Source organism: Amblyraja radiata, chromosome 32, assembly GCF_010909765.2.
Source record: "Amblyraja radiata isolate CabotCenter1 chromosome 32, sAmbRad1.1.pri, whole genome shotgun sequence".
Classification (NCBI taxonomy): domain Eukaryota; kingdom Metazoa; phylum Chordata; class Chondrichthyes; order Rajiformes; family Rajidae; genus Amblyraja; species Amblyraja radiata.
Window position 1 is genome coordinate 30,789,030 of NC_045987.1, and position 22,293 is coordinate 30,811,322.

The following is a 22,293-nucleotide window of genomic DNA, read 5'->3' on the forward strand; positions in this document are numbered from 1 at the left end:
ACAACATCCAAACAAACGCAGTAACCCCACCATGACTATCACTGATGTTAGGGCTGATGTAAAGATGTGCTTCCATTTCCCAAACCAGGAGTCTAGAAACCCGGTCGGTCCAGGAGGTGTCTACTCCAGAGTTCTCAGCCAATTCGATAGACAGAGAGGTGAGACCTGCTAGGGCTCTTGACACTGACCCATCCAGAGCAGTGTTGTTGGGGATGAATGTGCAACATTGTTCGCCAAACATTACACACACCCATCCCTTCTCAGCCAGTAGCATGTCCAAGGCCATGCGATTTTGCCAGGCCATTTGGCTGGTAGATGTCAGTTGTTCCGCTAATCCTTCAACTGCATCTCGAGTGTAATTTATAAAGCGTTGTTGATTGTAGTATAAGTAGTTGATCCAGTCCACATTTTTATTAATTGTGGACCACCAGAAGAGTATGGACTCAAAGCCCACAGCTATCTGATTTCTGGCTTTAAATTCATCGGGTAGCCCTCTTGGCACCCCTATCGCATCTATATAGATGTGTGTGTGTCGAATGATCCTTTCACCTTTCTCTTTTGTCGTCGGCTTCCTTTATTGAGTTCTACAGCATGTTCTACTGCTATGGTGAAGGGCATCATCAGTTGTATGAGGGTACAGGTTCCCGTTAACTGGGGCCACAGGGTATTCTCCCCGCACCACCACCAGACATCGGCTCTACTGACTATCTGCTTTTTCAGCCAGGAGCTATTGAACAGTGGCCCCTGTTCCTCAGCCGTTATGTTATACGTCTGATTGCAGTTGAGCACCTCCCCCATGTCCTGTCCCTCTGGGTTATTTCTTGTATAGCACTCAAACCCCTCCTCCCCAAAAGGAATGCTAAATGGAGGAGGTCGAGGGTCTTCCCTTCGGCCCTTCGTATTGATGTTGCTGGTCGGAAATAGGTAATGATAACTCTGGCATATCGCATTTTTTGGTAAGAGGGGATTCGTGAATAGTTGTAGTATACATGTCATAGCCCTAGGTGTTCTATCCCAATTCAGGGGAAATGGTACTGGGACCAGCTGAGGCCTAGCTCCGGCGCAGGCGTAACAATTGGTTCGTTGCATACTTCTAGCTGTGTATATCATCCAAGCAAGCCAGGTGTTGGCTCCTTTTCCCCCTGTTGGTATTCCCTTCTCATATAACTGCCTTAATCCTGTTTCTCCTGCTACTATCATTATCTTCAGATCCTTCGACTCATTTTCCCTGATGACATTGCTGACTACTGGTGGTGCTGATGTTACCCCGGGATCCCTATTCTGACTGTCATCTATCTTGAACACCTCTCCCCTATCCTCGTATCTTCCCATCTTCCCATCTTGCTTTACTTCTATCTCAAACTTCAGACATGCGTCCTTCCCTGTTTTATCTGCACATATCCAATACAGGTGCACAACCTTTTATCCGAAGATCCAAATAACGAAAACCTCCGAATAGCGGACATTTTTTCGGTCCTTGAAAAAGGTCCTTGAAAACGTTCACCGAGGGCGGCCCGCAAAGGTGACAGCGGAACCTCCGGTCGGTCGTCGAAGAAAGGGGAACTAAATCCCCATTCATAAAAGAGAAGGTGAGGGTATATTGCGCGGGAGGGTTAATAATTGACAATATGCTGCTGCCAGCCCGCTGAGTTAAAAAGTTCCCACGGTAGACTCACGATACACAGTGCAGATTGTCGCTCCCTTCAGTTTCACCCCACCTACACCCCTCTGCTTCCCGGCCATGTGTGTGACCCCTTCCCTCCCCTCTCCAGCTCCCCGCCCATTGCACCGGCACGGGGGCTTTGCACTGTCTTCAAGTCGGCGATTGCAGCAGGACCGTGCACCGGAGACGTCAGGACCAACGGGACACCGACCCCCAGGCCCACCGCAAGCACGGAGAACCCAGAGACCCACAGCCAACAGCAGCCCAGCCCAGCCCCGCTCCAACTACAGAGGAACCTGGGTTGCGGATGACGGGGCGCAGCTCGGGGCGTCGTAGGGGCCCATCGGGGAGCGGGTTCCTGTTGGTCCTGACGTCTCCGGCCACCTGCCATCCTCCGGGAACTGTACCGCCCTTGCAGGAGAGTGGGGTTGTTTGCAGTTGCAGAGGGAGGGGGCAAGGGCGGTACAGTTCCCAGTCCCAGTCTCAGCTCCAGTCCAGGGGGGTGGCCGGAGACGTCAGGACCAACGGGACACCAATACAATAATAACAATACCTTTTATTTGTCATTGAACCTCACATGAGATTCAAACGAAATTTGGTTTATGCAGCAAAGACTTGTCTCTCCCCTGCTCTCCATTCCTCTCCCGAAGTCGAGGTCAAAGCCCTCGGCGGGCGCTAGCAAGTCCGCGGCAATTTACAGCCGCGCCGGGCGTTGTAAGGCCCCCCTCCAGGTCACTCTGAACCCCGTAATTCGGGCGGGAGAAGTCGCCGCTGCCGGTGCCCCGCGAAGCAGTCTCCCACCGTGGACCCGCGAGCTCCCGGTGTCACCATCCACCGGAGTCGGGTCGCAGCAGCTCGCCGCCGCAGCTCTCCACGCTCCGAAGCTGGCTAGCTCCATGGAGGTAGGTCCGTAGGTCCACAGCTCCCACCGCCGCCCACCGACCCCCAGCAAGCACGGAGATCCCAGAGACCCACAGCCAGCAGCAACTCCAGCCCAGCCCCGCTCCAACTCCAGAGGAACACGTAGGGGCAGAAGCTGATGGTGTGCAAGGTACGTCTTGTTCTTGGGGTGGCGGATGAGGGGGCGCAGCTCGGGCTGTGGGCAAACTGCCACTTGTCGCCGTAGCGGCCCATCGGGGAGCGGATTCCTCTGGAGTTGGAGGGGGAGGGGGGTATTGTGCTGTTTGATCGCCCCCTGCTATCCCAGGGTCAGGGAGACACAGCGGCTTTTTAGACTGGTGGGCAATCACTTCCAAAGTTCTGCCCACACAGTCGGTACACCTCTCCTACACTGCATTTCATACAAACATTTATTCTGCAAGAAAAAACGACATTGAAGACTCAAACTCGCGATCGAGTAACTGCCAGGATCAAGGCGCAAACTCGCGACCTTGCGGATATGAGCCGAGCACTCTACCACTGAGCCAGCCATTAAAATCTACGCTAAAAAATTTCCATTCCGAAGACCGACAAATTCTGAATTACGAAAAGTGTCTGGTCCCAAGGCTTTCGGATAAAAGGTTGTGCACCTGTACCTACCACTTTCCTGTATTTGGACATTCTGTATGCTCACATATACGCGTCCTGGCAATTTCTCGTTCGGGTTTTGATATACTCTCCACTTTTGATATACTCTCCACTATCAGTTTGATAGGTGGTCCAATGCCACCCATATTTTGATGAAGTAAACGCCAATCTTTACAGGGATGGGTGCATACATACATTCTATAGCCGCACCACCATTTTCCTTTACATACATCAAATGGGATGGTGGTGGACCTTCTATTCTGTGGTATTGTGATTTTTATGCATGTTACATTACTTACAAGTTGGGTAACCACCCAACACACGACCTACCAACACAAAATCTTCATTTTTCCTGCGGGTTCTTGGTAAATATTAAAGTCAATGGTTCCTCTCCTTTGCGCACAGCCCACGGGCTGATATCGTCTGGTGGGGCCTCCACAGGACCCTTAACTCGACTTGCGTGTGTCCACCCTTTCTCTTTTGTTCGTACTGCTGTCCCGGTGATCAGTAACACCAGGTAGGGTCCAGTCCACTTAGGTTGCAGCTTTTCTTCTTTCCACGTTTTTATTAATACACCGTCTCCAGCCTTGACTGAGTGAATCGGGAAGTCCAGTGGTGGGCTCTGGGCCAGCAATCCTTTAATTTTTAGTTCTGCAAGAGATTGGGACACTGCCAGTAAATAGTTCCTCAGGAACACATCGTTCCCTTGTATTGTTGGGACTCCTTCTATCTTCCCTAAGTATGGGAGCCCGAATAACATTTCATATGGTGATATCCCTATGTCTTTTCGAGGTGCCGTTCGGATTCTCAACAGGGCTATCGGGAGGCACTTAGTCCAGGGGAGTCTCGTTTCCTCTATCAACTTGGTGATTTGGGTCTTTAAGGTGCCATTCATTCTTTCCACCTTTCCTGAGCTCTGGGGATGCCATGGTGTATGCAATTTCCACTCTATTCCCAGTGCTTCACATATCATTCCATGTGTTTTGGAGACAAAATGGGTCCCTCTATCTGAGTCTATTGTTTCCACAATCCCATATCTGGGTATAATTTGTTCTAATAATATCTTGGCTACCGCCTGTGAGATGGCAGTTGCCGTGGGGAATGCCTCTACCCATCTGGTGAAATGGTCCACTACCACTAACAGGTACTTCCATGTTCGTACCCGGGGCAGCTCGGTAAAATCTATCTGTATTCTTTGGAAGGGCCTAACTGCTAATGGTTGTCCTCCTCCTGAGACTGCTCTCATGATTTTCTTATTAATTCGCTGACATATTACACAGCCCCTTATGACTTGTTTGGCCATGGTAAACATCCCACAGCAAGCGTAGGTTCTGAGGAGGGTGTCACAGAGGGCTTGTGTTCCCCAATGGCTTTGTCCATGTAATCTCCCTAATAACTCCCTCATTATTTCTTTGTTCAATAGCTGCTTTCCATTTGGTGTCCACCATTTCCCATTTGAAGTACGCTGAGCCCCCATTTCTTTCATGTTTTCCTGTTCTTTCTCACTAAAGATAGGTATCTTTTCCTCTGGTTCCCTTAAAGGTATTAGTGACTTCATTTCTACCATCTGTTCTGTGGCTGCTCTTTTTGCAACCTCATCCACTGCCCTATTTCCTCTGGCCTCCAGGGTGTTACCCTTCTGATGCCCTGCCACATGTGCTATGGCTATTCGTTCTGGGTTTTGCAAGGCTTCCAGTGTCTGTCCTACCAATTGCTCATGTGCTAATTATTTCCCTCGAGTTGTTATCATTCCTCGCTCTTTCCAGATCTTCCCAAAGGTGTGTACCTTTGCGTATTTTGAATCGGTATATACTGTTCCTTCCTTCCCCTCCAATAATTCTAAAGCTCTCATTAATGCATATAATTCACAAGATTGAGCTGCAACTACCAGGCAGCCTGCCGCTTTCAATTTCCTCCATAGTTTCCCCGTTCACTATACCGTACCCACTATGTCTTTTTCCATCTATGCACCTGGAGGATCCATCTATAAACCACCGGCTGCCCTCAGCCAGAGGTTGCTCTTCTAAGTCTTCTCTACATTTTGTCTGTAAATCTATTATTTCACTACAGCAGTGTACTGGGCCCTCTTCCTTGTCACCCTGTTTCTCTGCTGGATACAGGAATTGGGACGGGTTAAGGTTCTTATCCGTAATTATCATCAAATCGTCTTTTTCCATCAGGATGGCCTCATACTTCAAAAGTCTAGAGTCTGTTAACCATCTGTTGGATTTCTGAGTGTGTATGGTTCTTACTGTGTGTGGTGTAGAAACAACCAGAGTGCTTCCAAAGGTTAATTTCCTACTCTCTTCCACCAATATTGCGGTAGCTGCTACCGCTTGTATGCATCCCGGCCATCCCCTGGAGACTGGATCTAATATTTTCGAGAGGAAGGCCACTGGCTGTCGATTTCCCCCTCTTTTCTGGGTGAGTACCCCTAGTGGCACCCCCTTGTCTGAATTTACAAACAGGTGGAAAGGTTGTTCTACTGAGGGCAGAGCCAACACGGGAGCAGTAATCAAACTGTTCTTTAATTTCCCAAATTCCACCTCCTGTTCTGGGGTCCACTGAACTTTGTCTTTTTCTTCTCCCAATTTATCATACAGGAATTTTACTTGCCTGGAGTAGAGGAGAGAGAGAGAGAGGGACAGAGAGTGGGAGAGAGAGAAAGGAGAGAGGGAGAGGGAAAATAGAGGAGAGGAGAGGGAGAGAGAGACAGAGAGGGAGAGAGAAAGGAGAGGGAAAGGTAGAGAGGGCAGGGGATGGGAGTAGAGGAGAGGGGAGAGAGATGGAGGGGAGGAGAGTGGAGAGAGTGAGAAAGAGGGGAGATAGAGGGAGAGGGCAAGAGAGAGATGGAGGGAGAGAGATGGAGGAGTGTGGGTTGTGCGAGGGAGGAGGGAAGGTGGGGGAGGGAGAGAGGGAAAGAGAAATTGGGTGAAAAATGATTTGTAAAAAATGAGGATTTGATTGAAAATTTGAGGGGGAAGGTGGGAGGGAAGGAGAGAGAAAGAGACAAATGAGAGAGGGAGAGGGAAATAGAGGGGAGGGAGAGAGACAGAGAGAGGGTGTGAGACAAAGGAGAGGGAGAGTGAAAATGGAGGAGAGGGAGAGGGAAAGGTAGAGACAGAGAGAGAAAGGAGGGAGGGGGAAAGATAGAGGAGCGGAGAGGGGAGGGGAGAGATGGAGAGGAGAGGAGAGAGACAGAGAGAAAGGGGAGGGAGATATTGGGAGAGGGAAAGAGAGATGGAGGAGTGTGGGCTGTGGGTGGGAGGGGGGAGGGAGGGCAAGAAGAGGAGGGAGCAAATGAATACTTGAGTGAAAAATGAAGAATTGAGTGAAAGAGAGGGGGAAGGGTTGGAGGTAGGGGGAGGAGAGATGGGAGGGAGAGGGAAAGGTAGACGGAGAGGAGAGCAGCAGGTGAGAGAGAGAGAAAGCAGAGAGGGAGAGGGAAAATAGAGGAGGGGAGAGAGAGAGATGGAGAGAGAGGTGAGGAGAGGAGAGGGCAGAGGGAGAGGAGAGATGGAGAGGGAAAGATAGAGGAGAGGGGAGAGAGAGGGATGAATTTTAAAGGAATTGCTGTCTTCACTTTCGGAGCAGATTTGCAAGTTTGTCCCCAGCATCTGAAGAAGGGTCTCGGCCCGAAACGTTGCCCATTTCCTTCGCTCAATAGATGCTGCCTCACCCGATGAGTTTCGCCAGCATTTGTGTCTACCACCTATGAAATTCAATCGTTAGTTAACTTCAGAGTGGAGGCGTTCGTGCGTACGCACGTGGAGGGCGTGCGTGTGTGCGGGCACACAATACTCCAGGTGTGGTCTCACCAGGGCCCTGTACAACTGCAGAAGGACCTCTTTGCTCCTATACTCAACTCCTCGTGTTATGAAGGCCAACAGGCCAAAACTGCACACAATACTCCAGGTGTGGTCTCACCAGGGCCCTGTACAACTGCAGAAGGACCTATTTGCTCCTATACTCAAACCATCTTGTTATGAAGGCCAACAGGCCAAAGCTGCACACAATACTCCAGGTGTGGTCTCACCAGGGCCCTGTTCAACTGCAGAAGTACCTCTTTGCACCTAGACTCAACTCTTTCTCCATTTTCTTTAGTGTCCTATCCAAATAAAATTAAAACATTTTTTCCACTTTGTGGACAACTCAATGTTTGAAATGAGTTCTTCAACCAGTTTAGTCTCGTTTAGTTTGGAGATACAGGATGGAAACGGGCCCTTCGGCCCACCGAGTCCGTGCCGACCAGCGATCCCCGCACTATCCTACACACACACACTAGGGGACAATTTACAATCTTTACCAGGTCAATTAACCTACAAACCCGCACATCTTTGGAGTGTGGTAGGAATCCGGAGCGCCCAGAGAAATCCCATGCAGGTCATGGGGAGAGAACGTGTAAACTCCGCACAGACAGCACCCGTGGTCGGGATGGAACCCAGGTCTCTGGTGCTGTGAGGCGGCAACTCTACTGCTGCGCCATCGTGATGCCAGAGAGGGAGGGAAAGGTGAATACTTCTCTCTCTCTCTCTCCCATGTACCTCTCTCTCTCTCCCTGCTTCTCTCCCCCTCCCTCATCCCTCTCTCTTCTCTCTCCCCCCCCCATCCGGGCCGGATTTAGATGAAGAGAGGCCCTAGGATATTCCACTTGTGAGGCCCCTCCCAATCCTCCACCCCCACGAAGTGAGTAAGATGGAAGAGTCCACCAGATTGACACCGATGTGCAGCCAAGCGTGGCCAATGAGATAAGGGCTGGAAAGCTGCGCTTTTTATTTATTGCCAGTGCTAGTGTCGAGTTATAGGCTTAAAACACTTATTCTGAAATGGAGGGCAAGGAAAATTACTGAAGTGTTGTATAGAGACTACAGTGCGTTATGACAGCATATGAAAGAAAGGCCCATGACAGTGTCCCAAATATTATACACCAGGCCCGTACGAAGCTTTTTAAAAAGGGGGTGGCATGACAGGATTACAAAGATTTTATGTGAAATAAGTGCACGCAGCACATATCACAAGCGCGAAGCTCAAAGACCCTTACGGCTGGGGTCTCCGTTTTTAGATGCTCTGGTGCATTCTGAGCCTTATTTTGGAGCATTTTTGACCAAATTTATGACAAAATATTTCCAAAATAATTTTGGTTGAGTCAAGAGTAATGAGTGGTTGGAATGGGATGATTGGGATCATTGTTGTGTAAATTTAAAAAAAATCAAGAATTGAAGCTCTCCTTGTTTTAATAATCAAGTTGGACTGTAAAATGTTATGTAAAATGGTATAAAGTAGCATGCAAACACTGCAAATACAATACTGTAAGTTTTTGCAGTAAATTAAAAAAAATTTCAGGTAATGTTTTGTGTGTTGATTTGATTGCCTGTTCGACTGTGTTAGTATGTGCACATTAAAAATGTGATGCAAAATGAAAGTCACAAACTATGGATTACATATTTTACAGTATTTTTATCAAGGAAAATAAAAAAGTTCCAATTGTTTGATATTATTCATATGGAAAAATATAATTGCTCTAAAACCTACCTTGATTTTTCAATCTCACTAAAGATAATCTCCCTTCCCCCCCCCCCCCCTTTCCCTTCCCTCTCCCTCCACCTCTCTCTCCCTCCACCTCTCTCTTCCTCCCCATCTCTCTCTCCCCCTTCCCCTCTCTTTCTCTCCCTCTCCCTCTCTCTCTCTCCTCTCCCTCTCTCTCCCCCTTCTGTCTCAACCCCTCTCCCCCCCCCCCCTCCCGCCTGGAGAAACGGGCACTCCCGCAATGCAATATTCCACTACTTACCTGTAGTTTACACCTAGCATCTTTGGTAGACACGAGGCATCGAGGTGATTGTGTGGAGTGCAAATGGAGATCTGAAGCAGCCCGAGCCCACTGCGCACACGCGGAGAGACAGCGTCATTTTACGTCGCTGCTGCGTCACCGGCTTCCTCTAACTGCGCAGGCGCGATTGGTCACAATTTTTCCCCCCAAAGCTTCCAACGGGCCGGAAACAGAATTTCGGGTAATTTCTGTCAAAGTGGAAACGCTGATAGCGCTCCAATTTTTTTTCCCTCCGGATTTTTTTAACTCTGACCGGAGGCCCCCTAGATTTTGAGGCCCTAGGCTTTAGCCTATGAAACCCATAGGTAAATCTGGCCGTGCCGAGGCCCCCCGAGATCTCGAGGCCCTAAGCTTAAGCTTGTGATGCGTATACGTCAATCCAGCCCTGCTCCCCCTCTCTCTCCCTCCCTCTCTCTCTACCTCCCCCTCCTTTCTTTTACCCTTTCTCTCTCTCCCTCCCTCCCTCTCTCTCTCCCTCCCTCCCTCTCTCTCTCTCCCTCTCTCTCCCTCCCTCTCTCTCTCGCTCTCTCTCTCCCTCTCTCTCTGACACACACATACACACACACAGAGGGAGGGAAGGTGGGATAGAGGGAAGGAGAGACGGAGGGAGAGAGGAAAGGACGACATTCCTCAAAACTCTCCAAAATTCCTACCCCCTCTCCCTCTCTCTCTATTATCTCCCCCTTTTCCTCTCTCCCCCTCCTCTTAATTCTCTCCTCCTTCTTTCCTTCCTCCTCTCTCTCCATCACCATCCTTTCTTTTATCCTTTGTCTCTCTCCCACTCTCCAAAACTATGTCAAAACGTTCTCAAATCTTTCCAACACTCCCAGACATTCTCTCACTCATTCCCTCCCCCTCTCTCTCCCTCTCCCTCTCTCTCTCTCTCATTCTCTCCAAAACTTCCCCCAAAACCATCTCAAACGTTTATCAAAACTTTCTCAAACTTTCTCTCCTAATTCTTCCCTCCTTCCCCCTCTCCCTCCTTCTCTCCCTCTCAAACTCTCCAAAACTTCCTCAAACTAACAAAATTTTCTCAAAACTCTCCCAAACCTTCTCTCTTCCTCCTCCTCCCCTCTGTCTCTCTCCCTCCTTCTCTCTCCCTCCCTTTCTCTATCCTCTCCCCTCTCTCTCTCCCTCCTGTGAGGGACAGGATGATTAAACCACCACCGCTCGTTAAGGCACTGATAACATTGTACGAAAACAGCAGCTGTAATCGCAAGTACCAGCAGCTGTAATCGCAAGAAACTGCCTACGCGACAAGAAAGGGTTAAAATTAGTCATGTAAATAGCTACTGCGCTTGCTTAATGAAGTGAATGAATATTTCATATACGCCCCTGATCGGGAAACTGCTAATTACCATGCACATGCAATGTATGATTTGGGAGGCACATGGTCGTCACGGGAAGATTGTGCACCTCAGTGCTCTAATTGGAAGGAGCCAGAAGGGGAGGATGATCCAGCAAAGTGTGTGGTATAAGGAGAGGGGATTTTCCTTGTCCCGGTGTGTCTCGGTTTGGAGAGGCACCCGGCTCTGCAGACTCGTAAATAAAATAATTTCTTGTTTCCACGACTTTGTCTCTGGCATCGCGATTGTGAGCACCGAGTTACATCTCACAAGCTTGGGGGCTCGTCTGGGATTGCCACTTCGGCCGCTCGGCGGAGGTACGGAAGGAAGGGAAGGTGCACCCCGCTGATTTCAGCAGTCTCTGATCTCCCTGCTTGCCGTCAGCGGTTGGAGCGAGTGATATCCGGACAAGAGACTCGGGAAACAAGAGGGAATCCGGATCAATCGAGCAATTCCTGTGCACACTGCCTATTAAGTATTACTCGGGCGATTGGGTTCTGTCGGACGGGAAAGGTCGGACAGGGAGGATGGGTAATCAATGTGTTAAGAATAATGAACCCGGAGATAAACAATGTGTTAAGACAAAGGGACCGAGCGAAGAGGGTCCTAACATTACGCCCGATAGTCCGTTGGGGCGAATGTTGCAATCTTGGGGAGAAGGAAGCACCGGAGGTAAAAATAAGGAAACTATGATTAAGTTCTGTTATTTCGATTGGCCAAAGGAACCAATAAGAGGGAGTTCTGTCTGGTGCCCGCGACTGGGCTCCGATGAGAATTGGGCACGGCAGGCACTGAATGCATTTGTAAATTCAAAAACTTCCCCTGATCTGGAGGAAAGTGGTTATGCAGGCTGTTGGGTTCCCCAGGTTTGTTTACTAAAGATGTCAGATAAACAAGAACCAAATACTCCTCAATGGGATCCTTTGGAACATTTGCCACTACCATACTAAATCCCACTGCCTCCCGATTCCGTGCGTACATCCGAACAACCAAGGGAAGGAGGAAGGGAACCGTCAGGAGCAGGGGGACAGAAAGCGGTAAAGGATTCAACCCCCACGGAGGAAGACGCAGAAGACATCCGTAGATCCGCTAGACTAAAAGCTAAGGAGGAAGCTACAACTGCAGCTATGCGTCCCTTAAGGGAGGTCCCCATGGGCGGACAAGAAGGGGGATTAGGATTTGTAAATGTTCCCCTGACTAGTACAGAGGTTAGGAACTTTAAAAAGGAAATGAAGATCCCTTGGGGATAGCAGAACAACTCGACCAGTTCCTGGGCCCAAACACATATACCTGGGACGAGCTGATGTCCATTATGGGAAATCTGTTTACCTCCGAGGAAAGACAGATGATTAGAGAGGTCGGACTTAGACTCTGGGAGCGACAGACCGACCGTGTTCAACCAGCTGTGGAGGGAAAGATGAAGTACCCGATTGCCCCGCCAGATTGGGACAAACAGACCGAAGAATGCCGGAAAAACATGAGAGACCTCCGGGAAATAATAATAAAAGGAATAAGGGAGGCAGTGCCTAAGGGACAAATTTTTGAGCGAGCATTCGAGAACCAGCAGACAAAGGACGAGGCCCCTACAGACTTCCTACAATGGCTGAGAAAGAACATGCAGCAATATTCAGGGATCGACCCGGATTCAGCCGCCGGGCAACAACTCTTAAGGGCGAATTTCGTGACTAAATCCTGGCCTGATGTCCGGAAGAAATTAGAGAAATTAGAGGATTGGAATGAGAAACCATTGAACCAATTATTAACAGAGGCACAGAAAGTATATGTGCGACGGGATGAGGAAAAACAGAAGGGAAAAGCCAAAGTGATGATGCAGGCGGTAAAGCAAGTGGTTGAGCAAGAACTAGAAGGTGATAGACGGAAGGAGACCTATAGAGGAAGAGGAAGAGGAAGGGGGCAGAATGGGAAGCGAGAGGAGAGACATGGGACGAGATTGGGCATGGAGAACAGGACCTTCCAGGTGTTATCACTGCAATGAAGAAAGACATTTCAAAAGAGAGTGCCCTAAAATGAGAAGAGAAGTTCAGTCATATGCCCTGATGGAAGAGGAATAGGGGGGTCAGGGGTTCCCCTCCTTGGGGTTAACAGGACACAAACGGGAATCCCTAGTAAATTTAAAACTCGGACCCCAAGAAGAAGACACAGTGTTCATGGTGGATTCGGGAGCTGAGAGATCAAGTGTGACCAGAATACCCGAAGGGATGGCAACCGGAGAAGGGAATGTGAACATTTCTGGAGTAGTTTTCAACTTTGGTAAATCTATTAAAGAAGATACCCTATGGAGAAAATCTTACATTCGCTGATAATATCGTAAGATTCTACAGGGATTATCCTCGGGAAATTCTGGCAAAAGACGGGAGTTTAAAAGGGTAAACAGTATTTTATATGGACATTCTGAAGTTCGTTATGGCATGACCTATCCAGTGAAAATGCTAATTTTGTTTAACGGCAAGCAACGCTCATTTACGGACCCGGACTCTGCTTGCAAATATGCCCAGGAGATTTTAAACAAAATTCAAGGAGGAACAGAATAATAGCCATTTTATCTGTGGAACTTGTTTTTTCTGTTTCAATTAAGACAGTAGAACTGTTCAGACGCTTGCCAGACAGGCTTATCTGGCAAGAATGTGTTTCTCAATAACACAGGCCGAATTAAATGTCTGAACTGAAAGCACAGATGGAAGCTCAAGGTCGCAGGCTCGTTGCCAAGTCCTTCAGCCCGGAGAACTATGAGTGTCCCCTTTTGAAATGGCCATGATATGATGCATCTGTCCAACACTATATGACCTATTATTTACACATATAACATATAACTAACTAACTAATTAACCACTTACGCGCAATAAACTCAACTAACGTTAAAGGCGTAATGTACTATACTAACACGACTAACTATATAGCAGGAAGAATGGGGGAGGTTAGACATATATTTTAAATACTAATTATGAATTAACTAACATACAGGTTAATGAAAAGTGTAATTATTGACGAGGTAATTTAACCCATAATTACTTTTATTTTAGTCCAAATCTTCTAGCTTCTCTTTTATTCTATTTTAAACTGTTCAGCTATTAATTGACCTGATATGATAATTTTGGTTACAACTAGAGAGAACCGACTAACGTTGGGTCACACTTTAATAGGGGGGTAAGGCCCAGTGCATAATCTCATCGACGGAGGTCAATTTAAAAACAATCCTAGCAACCATTGGTGGCTTTTTTGTAAGATATCGCTTTTTTGATAACTTACTGTTTTTGTTTATTCACAATTATGTGTTGTATGACAACAATGTTTATGTACACTTTGTTATGTTTTTCTCTTTCCCTTAATTATGTTTAATAGTGTCAGGAGATGTAAAACTACTGCAGAAATTATGAAGGACAACTCTGGAATCGGGATTCAGAGGTACTTGGCTGCATCACATGAATCATACAGTCTGGTATTATGGCAGAATCCCATCCCAAAATTGGATAGTTTAGAACAAGAGCAATTAGGAGCACGGATTACTAGTGAAGAAATAAAACAAATAATAAACTCACTGAAAAATGGGAAGACCCCAGGACCAGATGGTTTTAGTAATGAATTTTATAAAAGATTTCAGGAGTCAATTGTACCGAGATTATTCAATTTATACATGCAGGCTTATATCGAAAATAAACTACCAGAAACCCTAGCAGAAGCAACAATAACGCTTATACCAAAAAAAGATAAAGATTTAGATGAACCGGGTTCTTATAGAGCTATTTCACTTCTAAATACGGATCAGAAAATTTTTGCAAAGATTCTAGCTAGAAGACTAAATAATTATATTAACAATTTAATAAATACGGATCAAACGGGATTTATACCCAAAACACAATCATTTAATAATTTGAGAAGGCTTTTCAATATAATGTACTCTCACAATGAGGACAATGAAGATATTTCAGTTGTTACGCTGGATGCAGAGAAGGCATTTGATCAGGTAGAATGGCAGTATTTATACAAGGTACTCCAAAAAATTTAATACGGGAGAGAATTTTATTAGATGGGTTAAACTACTTTACGATAGACCTACGGCAAGAATATTAACTAACAATATGCTATCTCCAAAATTTTACTTATCAAGGGGTAATAGGCAAGGTTGTTCCTTATCACCATTGCTATTTTCCCTTATGATAGAACCACTGGCCGATCAGAAATCACCCGAATATTCACCGATATAACACTAAGGACTCAAAGAATAAAATTTCATTATACGCTGATGATATCCTTTTATATATTACTAATACACAAACGAATATACCCACTTTATTAACACTAATTGAGGAATTCGGCTCTTTTTCAGGATATAGAATAAATTGGAATAAAAGCGAAATTATGTCTTTAAAACCACAGGATTCGAGAGACTTACTAAAATTCCCCTTCAAAATTGCAACAGAAAAATTCAAGTATCTGGGTATTCAAATTACGAGAAGACACAAATCATTATTTAGTGCTAATTTTACGCCACTATTAAATAAACTGAATGATATGATTAAATTTTGGAAAACGCTCCCGCTCTCATTGATAGGTAGAATTAACGCTATAAAAATTACTTTCTTACCACAATTAATATATTTGTTTCAAGCGATCCCAATATATATTCCAAAATACTTTTTCAAAAAACTAGATTCTACTATCACTAATTTTATATGGGATTACAGAGCACACAGAATTCAACGAAAGCTTTTGTGTAAACCTAAAGAAGTTGGGGGTTTATCATTACCTAACTTTATGTATTACTACTGGGCAGTGCATATTAAGAACATAATGTACTGGTTGGATAGTTCCACTCAGCAGTTGGAGTGGATAAGAATGGAGAAAGAGGAGTGCTATCCGCACGATATAGGAACGATCTTGCTCTCACCGATAAAATTGAATAGTATAATATATAAGAACCTAATTATTCACAATACAATAAGAATTTGGAAACAAATAAAAGTATCCTTGAAATTAAATAATCTATCAGTACTAACCCCACTATTGAACAACCCCGCATTCAAACCATCTCTCATCGACAAAACATATCAACAATGGGATAGACTGGGGATTAGGAAAGTAGAGGATATGTATGAATTGGGCAAACTGTTATCATTTCAACATTTAAAATTAAAATTTAAACTGAAGGATAATCAATATTTTAAATATATACAGATATGTGACTTTCTGAAGAAATATATACATAGATTTCAAATTATATTTTAGACCCTTTAGAAGAAGCAATGAATATTAAGGCTGATTCACAAAAACTAATATCATACTTTTATAATAATATATTAAATAGAGAATTACCCTCAACAGAAGCACTAAGAAGATTGGGAACATGAGCTAATGATAAAGATCTCGAAGGATAGATGAGAAAAGTATCTGATGAACACACATAGTGGCTTGCAAAAGTATTCATACCCCTTGAACTTTTCCACATTTTGCCACGTTACAACCACAAATGTATTTTATTGGGATTTTATGTGATAGACAAACACAAAGTGGTGCATAATTGTGAAGTGGAAGGAAAATGATACATGGTTTTCAAATTTTTTTACAAATAAAAAACTGAAAAGTGTGGCGTGCAAAAATATTCAGCCCCCTTTACTCTGATACCCCTAAATAAAATCCAGTGCAACCAATTGCCTTCAGAAGTCACCTAATTAGTAAATAGAGTCCACTTGTGTGTAATCTAATCTCAGTATAAATACAGCTGTTCTGTGTAGGCCACAGAGGTTTGTTAGAGAACATTAGTGAACAAACAGCATCATGAAGCCCAAGGAACGCACCAGACAGGTCAGGGATAACGTTGTGGAGAAGTTTAAAGCAGGGTTAGGTTATAAAAAAATACCCCAAGCTTCGAACATCTCACGGAGCCCTGTTCAATCCATCATCCGAAAATGGAAAGAGTATGGCACAACTGCAAACCTACCAAGACATGGCCGTCCACCTAAACTGACAGGTCGGGCAAGGAGAGCATTGATCAGAGAAGCAGCCAATGGTAACTCTGGAGGAGCTGCAGAGATCCACAGCTCATGTGAGAGAATCTGTCCACAGGACAACTATTAGTCGTGCACTCCACAAATCAGGCCTTTATGGAAGAGTGGCAAGAAGAAAGCCATTGTTGAAAAAAAGCCATAAGAAGTCCCGTTTGCAGTTTGCCACACGCCATGTGGGGGACACAGCAAACATGTGGAGGAAGGTGCTCTGGTCAGATGAGACCAAAATTGAAGTTTTTGGCCAAAATGCAAAATGCTATGTGTGGCGGAAGACTAACACTGCACATCACCCTGAACACACCATCCCCACTGTGAAACATGGTGGTGGCAGCATCATGCTGTGGGGATGATTTTCTTCAGCAGGGACAGGGAAGCTGGTCAGAGTTGATGGGAAGATGGATGGAGTCAAATACAGGGCAATCTTGGATGAAAACCTGTTGGAGTCTGCAAAAGACTTGAGACTGGGGCGGAGGTTCACCTTCCAGCAGGACAATGACCCTAAACATACAGCCAGAGCTACAATGGAATGGTTTAGATCAAAGCATATTAATGTGTTAGAATGGCCCAATCAAAGTCCAGACCTAAATCCAATTGAGAATCTCTGGCAAGACTTGAAAATTGCTGTTCACAGACACTCTCCATCCAATCTGACTGAGCTTGAGCTATTTTGCAAAGAAGAATGGGCAAAAATTTCAGTCTCTAAGCTGGTAGAGACATACCCCAAAAGACTTGCAGCTGTAATTGCAGCGAAAGGTGGTTCTACAAAGTATTGACTCATGGGGGCTGAATACTTTTGCACGCCACACCTTTCAGTTTTTTATTTGTAAAAAAATTTGAAAACCAAGTATCATTTTCCTTCCACTTCACAATTATGCGCCACTTTGTGTTGGTCTATCACATAAAATCCCAATAAAATACATTTACGTTTGTGGTTGTAACGTGACAAAATGTGGAAAAGTTCAAGGGGTATGAATACTTTTGCAAGCCACTGTAATTGTTCTATTAATGCAAGACATAATTTAATTAAATTCAAATTATTATATAGACTATATTATTCAAAAACGAGGTTGAATAAATTTTATCCAAACGTCTCTCCCAGATGCGATAAATGTTTGTTTCAAAACGCTAATATAACACATTCATTTATAGGATGTACAAAGTTGAATAAATTTTGGAGCGATATATTTGATATATTTACAAAGCTTTTCAAGTCCACAATAGAACCTAAAACGGAATGGATTATATTTGGAATAATAGTAGAAGATATCAATTTAAATAAAGACCAAAACTTTTTTTTAATTATGGGTTAATAATTGGAAAGAAATTGATACTTAAATTTTGGAAAAATACAACCATACCAACTGTTAAAATGTGGATTTTTGAATATGATGGACATAGCACGCCTTGAAGAAATGAGACTCCGACTAATAGATAAATATGACCAATTCTTAAGGAGTTGGTCTCCTTTCATCGACTTTTTGGAATCATGTGATGCAGCGGTACCATAAAGATTGCTGATTTCAGTTCATGCCATGGATAGATCTACATCTCCGAATAAAGATTTGAAAATTTCTTTTTTAAGGGGCCTTCTCTCCTATTTCTACTTCCCACTTTTTCTTTTTTGTATATACACGCTTCACGTTTTTCTATTCTCTACCATCTATTTTTCCTCTTTTTCTCCTTTCTATTGTTTTCTTTTTCTTGTCTTGCTTACTTCCTTCTCAAAACATAAAACTAGAGGTTGTACATAGAATGGATTACGGTATGACAAAAAAAAAAAAAAAAAAAAAAAAAGGAACTGCACCTGTAGAAGGGCGGATAGTGGTCCAACTATATAAACTCAAAGAAGAAGATGAACAGAGGATCAATGACCAAGTCTGGGCTAAGGAAGGAAATAGAGGGGGATTGAGAATACCACCCCTCCAGATAGTCCTCCGGGAAGGGTATGACACCGTGCGAGTCAGGCAATACCCCATCTCCATCGAGCGCTGAAAGGGACTCCAACCAATCATCGAAAATCTATTGAAGTAGGGAGTATTGGAAAGTTGCATGTCTCCTTATAATACCCCGATCTTACCCGTACGGAAGACGGACGGAACATTCCGGCTTGTACAAGACCTTAGAGAACAAAATAAGGTGGTCCGGGCTAGACATTCTGTGGTCCCCAACCCATACACGATTATGGGACGGATACCCCCCAGTCACAAGTGGTTCAGTGTGGCAGACCTAAAAGATGCATTCTGGAGTTGTCACTTGGATGAGGAAAGCCGAGACTTGGTCGCCTTTGAATGGGTTAGAGGAATACCCATGTTCCCCCCAGATCCAGCTCTTGCAGTATGTGGATGACCTACTGATCTCTGGAGAAGAAGAAGGGGAGGTGTGAGATGCCACTATAATATTACTGAATTTCCTGGGAGAAAAGGGACTGAGGGTATCAAGGAATAAACTCCAGTTTGTGGAACAAGAGGTGAAGTACCTGGGCCACCTGATTAGTGAGGGAAAACGAAGAATAAATCCTGAAAGAAACGCAGGAATCACAGGCTTGCCGATGCCTCGGAACAAAAAGGAAATCAGAAAATATCTGGGGCTAATTGGGTACTGTAGACTCTGGATTGATGACTACGCCAGACAAGTCCGGTTCTTGTATAGCAAGCTAGGAGATAAGAAAGATAAGGTAGAATGGGACCCGAAAGAACAACAGGATTTCCACCAGCTGAAGAATAGCTTGATAACCGCCCCTGTCTTGGCCCTGCCTTCAATAGACCAGCCCTTCCATCTGTTTGTAAATGCAGAAAACGGGATAGCTCTCGGGGTATTGACTCAAAGAAGAGGAGGAAACCGGCAGCCCGTGGCATTTTTATCAAAGATATTGGACCCAGTGTCACGAGGATGGCCTGTCTGTATACAGGCAGTGGCAACCAAAGTAACCTAGTAGAGGCGAGCAGGAAGTTGACCTTCGGGGGGCCTTGGTGGTCTCCACCCCACATACAGTAAGAACAATATTGACACAGAAGTCTTGTAGGTGGTTGACAGACTCGAGGATATTAAAATATGAAGCTATTCTGATGGAAAAGGATGATTTGACCATAATTACGGACAAAAACTTAAACCCCTCTCAGTCCCTGTACCCGCCCGAAGAAAAAGAAGAGACAGGGAACCCAGAGCATGATTGTAGCGAAATAATAGAATTACAGACCAAGAGTAGGGAAGATCTGGAGGAACAGCCTCTGGCCGATGGAAGCCGATGGTTCATAGACGGGTCATCCCGGTGCATAGATGGGAAAAGACACAGTGGATACGCCATAATCGACGGGGATACGTTAAGTGATATAGAATCAGGACGATTACCTGGGAGCTGGTCAGCTCAGTCTTGTGAGCTCTATGCCCTGATGCGGGCATTGGAGTTACTTAAAGGCAAAGAAGGCACCATATATACTGATTCAAAATATGCCTTTGGAGTGGTGCATACCTTTGGAAATATTTGGAAGGAGAGGGGAATGATAACAGCGAGAGGGAAAGAGAGAACAGTTGATTGAGAAAACATTGGAATCATTAACAAAGCCAGAGCAAATAGCAGTAGTACATGTGGCAGGACACCAGAAGGGAAATTCTCCAGAGGCCCGGGGAAACAGAGCCACGGACGATGTGGCAAAACGGGCAGTTTTACGGGGGACGGTAAAGATGATGTCTCTAATACCTCTCAGGGTAGGGATAGAGAAGATACCCGTGTTCTCCGAATTCGATATAGATAGAATGAATGAGCTGGGAGCGAAAATAACAAAAGATGGACGATGGTGGACGATGATGGGAAGCAACTGCTAAATAAGGAGGTTATCAGAGAATTATTGGGAAGATTACATTCCCAGTCACACTGGGGGGCTCAGGCATTATGTGACACTCTTTACGTACGTATGCTTGTAGGGGGATATACACTCTGGCTAAACAAGCAGTCTCAAGCTGTGTGATCTGTCAGAAGATAAATAAGAAAGTGATGAGGGCAGCGCCGGAAGGAGGGCAGCAGTTAGACATCAGGCCATTCCAGAGAGTACAGGTAGATTTTACTGAACTCCCCAGGATACAGAAATGGAAATACCTCCTAGTGGTGGTGGATCACTTTACCCGGTTGGGTGGAAGCATTCCCCACAGTAAATGCCACTTTCTCAGGTAGTAGCCAAAATTCTATTGGAACAAATAATCCCGCGGTATGGAATCATCGAATCTCTCGATTCAGATCGAGGAACCCATTTCGCCTCAAAGGCCCACTTGCTCATCTGTGATGCCTAGGGATAAAATGGAAGTTGCATACTCCCTGGCATCCACAAAGTTCGGGAAATGGTGGAAAGGATGAATGGCACTTTGAAGACACAAATTACCAAATTAATGGAGGAAACTAGACTACCTTGGACTAAGTACTTGCCAATAGCCTTGCTCAGAATTCGAACCGCTCCACGAAAGGATATAGCAGTATCCCCTACGAAATGTTGTTTGGGTTACCTTATTTGGGAAAGATAGAAGGAATACCCACCCTAGAGGGTAGTGAGGTTTTTCTTAAGGAACTATTTACTGGCAGTATCTCGTTCTATTACAGAATTAAAAACCAAGGGGCTGCTGGCACAGAGTCCCCTCTTGACTTTCCGATCCATTCTGTGAAAGCGGGAGACTGGGTCCTTGTAAAATCGTGGAAGGAAGACAAGTTGCAACCCCGTTGGACTGGTCCATATTTGGTACTATTGACCACGGAAACAGCAGTGCGGACAAAAGAAAAAGGGTGGACACACGCAGTGCGAATAAAGGGACCAGTGGAACCTCCAGCTGAGGAGGACTGGACATTAAGACAAGGAAATAAACCACTGACTCTGATCTTTGAGAAAGAACGATTGAACTAAAAGATTACAATGCAGGGCTTGGCATTCGTGCTAATGATGATCGTCACTGTAAGTAAATGTATGGACAGCTGTGATAAATGTTACCACCCCATCAGGTATGGCGGACAAACCAGAAGGTCTTTTACCTATCATTCCTATGTGCATGACTGATGTTATACCCATAAAACCAGAACCAGTTGTAAGGAGGAGGGAGTAGAATACTACTTAGTTCAGAATTTGGGATACACAGGAATGAGGATGTATAGAACCTGCCCCAGGCTGCAGGCTGTATTGGAGGTGATCACTAATCGGACGGCCGCAGCACTAGAGATGTTGGCAAAGCAGCAAACACAGATGAGAACAGCAATATACCAAAATCGATTGGCCCTGGACTACATCCTAGCCGAAGAAGGAGGGGTGTGCGGAAAATTCAACCTCTCTAATTGTTGCCTGAATATTGACGATAATGGACAGGCAGTAATGGACATATCCGAAGTAATCCGACATATCCGGAAATTGGCACACGTTCCGGTGCAAAAGTGGAACTCAATCATAGAAACATAGAAACATAGAAAATCATGGGTAATGGATGGTGGGATTCCCTCCTGGGAGGATCATGGTGGAAAACGGTGGGACTTGTGATCACATGTGCGCTGGCTGGGCTGATCTTTATCCCGTTGTATACCTTGTCTTATAAATCGTAAATCTTCTCCACGCCCTTCACAAGCTCAACGACATCTTTCCTGTAACACGGTGCCCAGAACTGAACGCAATACTCTAAATGCGGCCTCACCAACATCTTGTACAACTGCAACGTGACCTCCCAACTTCTAGACTCAATACAGAGAGAGAGAGAGGGAGACAGAGAGAGAGGGAGAGGGAGGGACAGAGAGAGAGATAGAGAGAAAGAGAGAGAGAAAGAGAGAGTGGCCGACAGAGAGAAACAGAGAGAGAGAGAGAGAGAGAGAGAGAGAGAGAGAGAGAGAGAGAGAGAGAGAGAGAGACATAGAGGGACACAGACGGACACAGACAGAGAGAGGGA

General features: G+C 45.3%; 1 long non-coding RNA gene across 1 annotated transcript; it reads left to right on the forward strand.

Annotated features, from left to right (window-relative positions):
• Nucleotides 1-1,840: 1,840 nt before the first annotated feature.
• LOC116990721 lies at nucleotides 1,841-20,951 on the forward strand. Its single transcript, XR_004416614.1, has 3 exons — nucleotides 1,841-1,851; nucleotides 18,713-18,720; nucleotides 20,842-20,951. It is a non-coding gene; the product is annotated as an uncharacterized LOC116990721 (long non-coding RNA).
• Nucleotides 20,952-22,293: the final 1,342 nt, after the last annotated feature.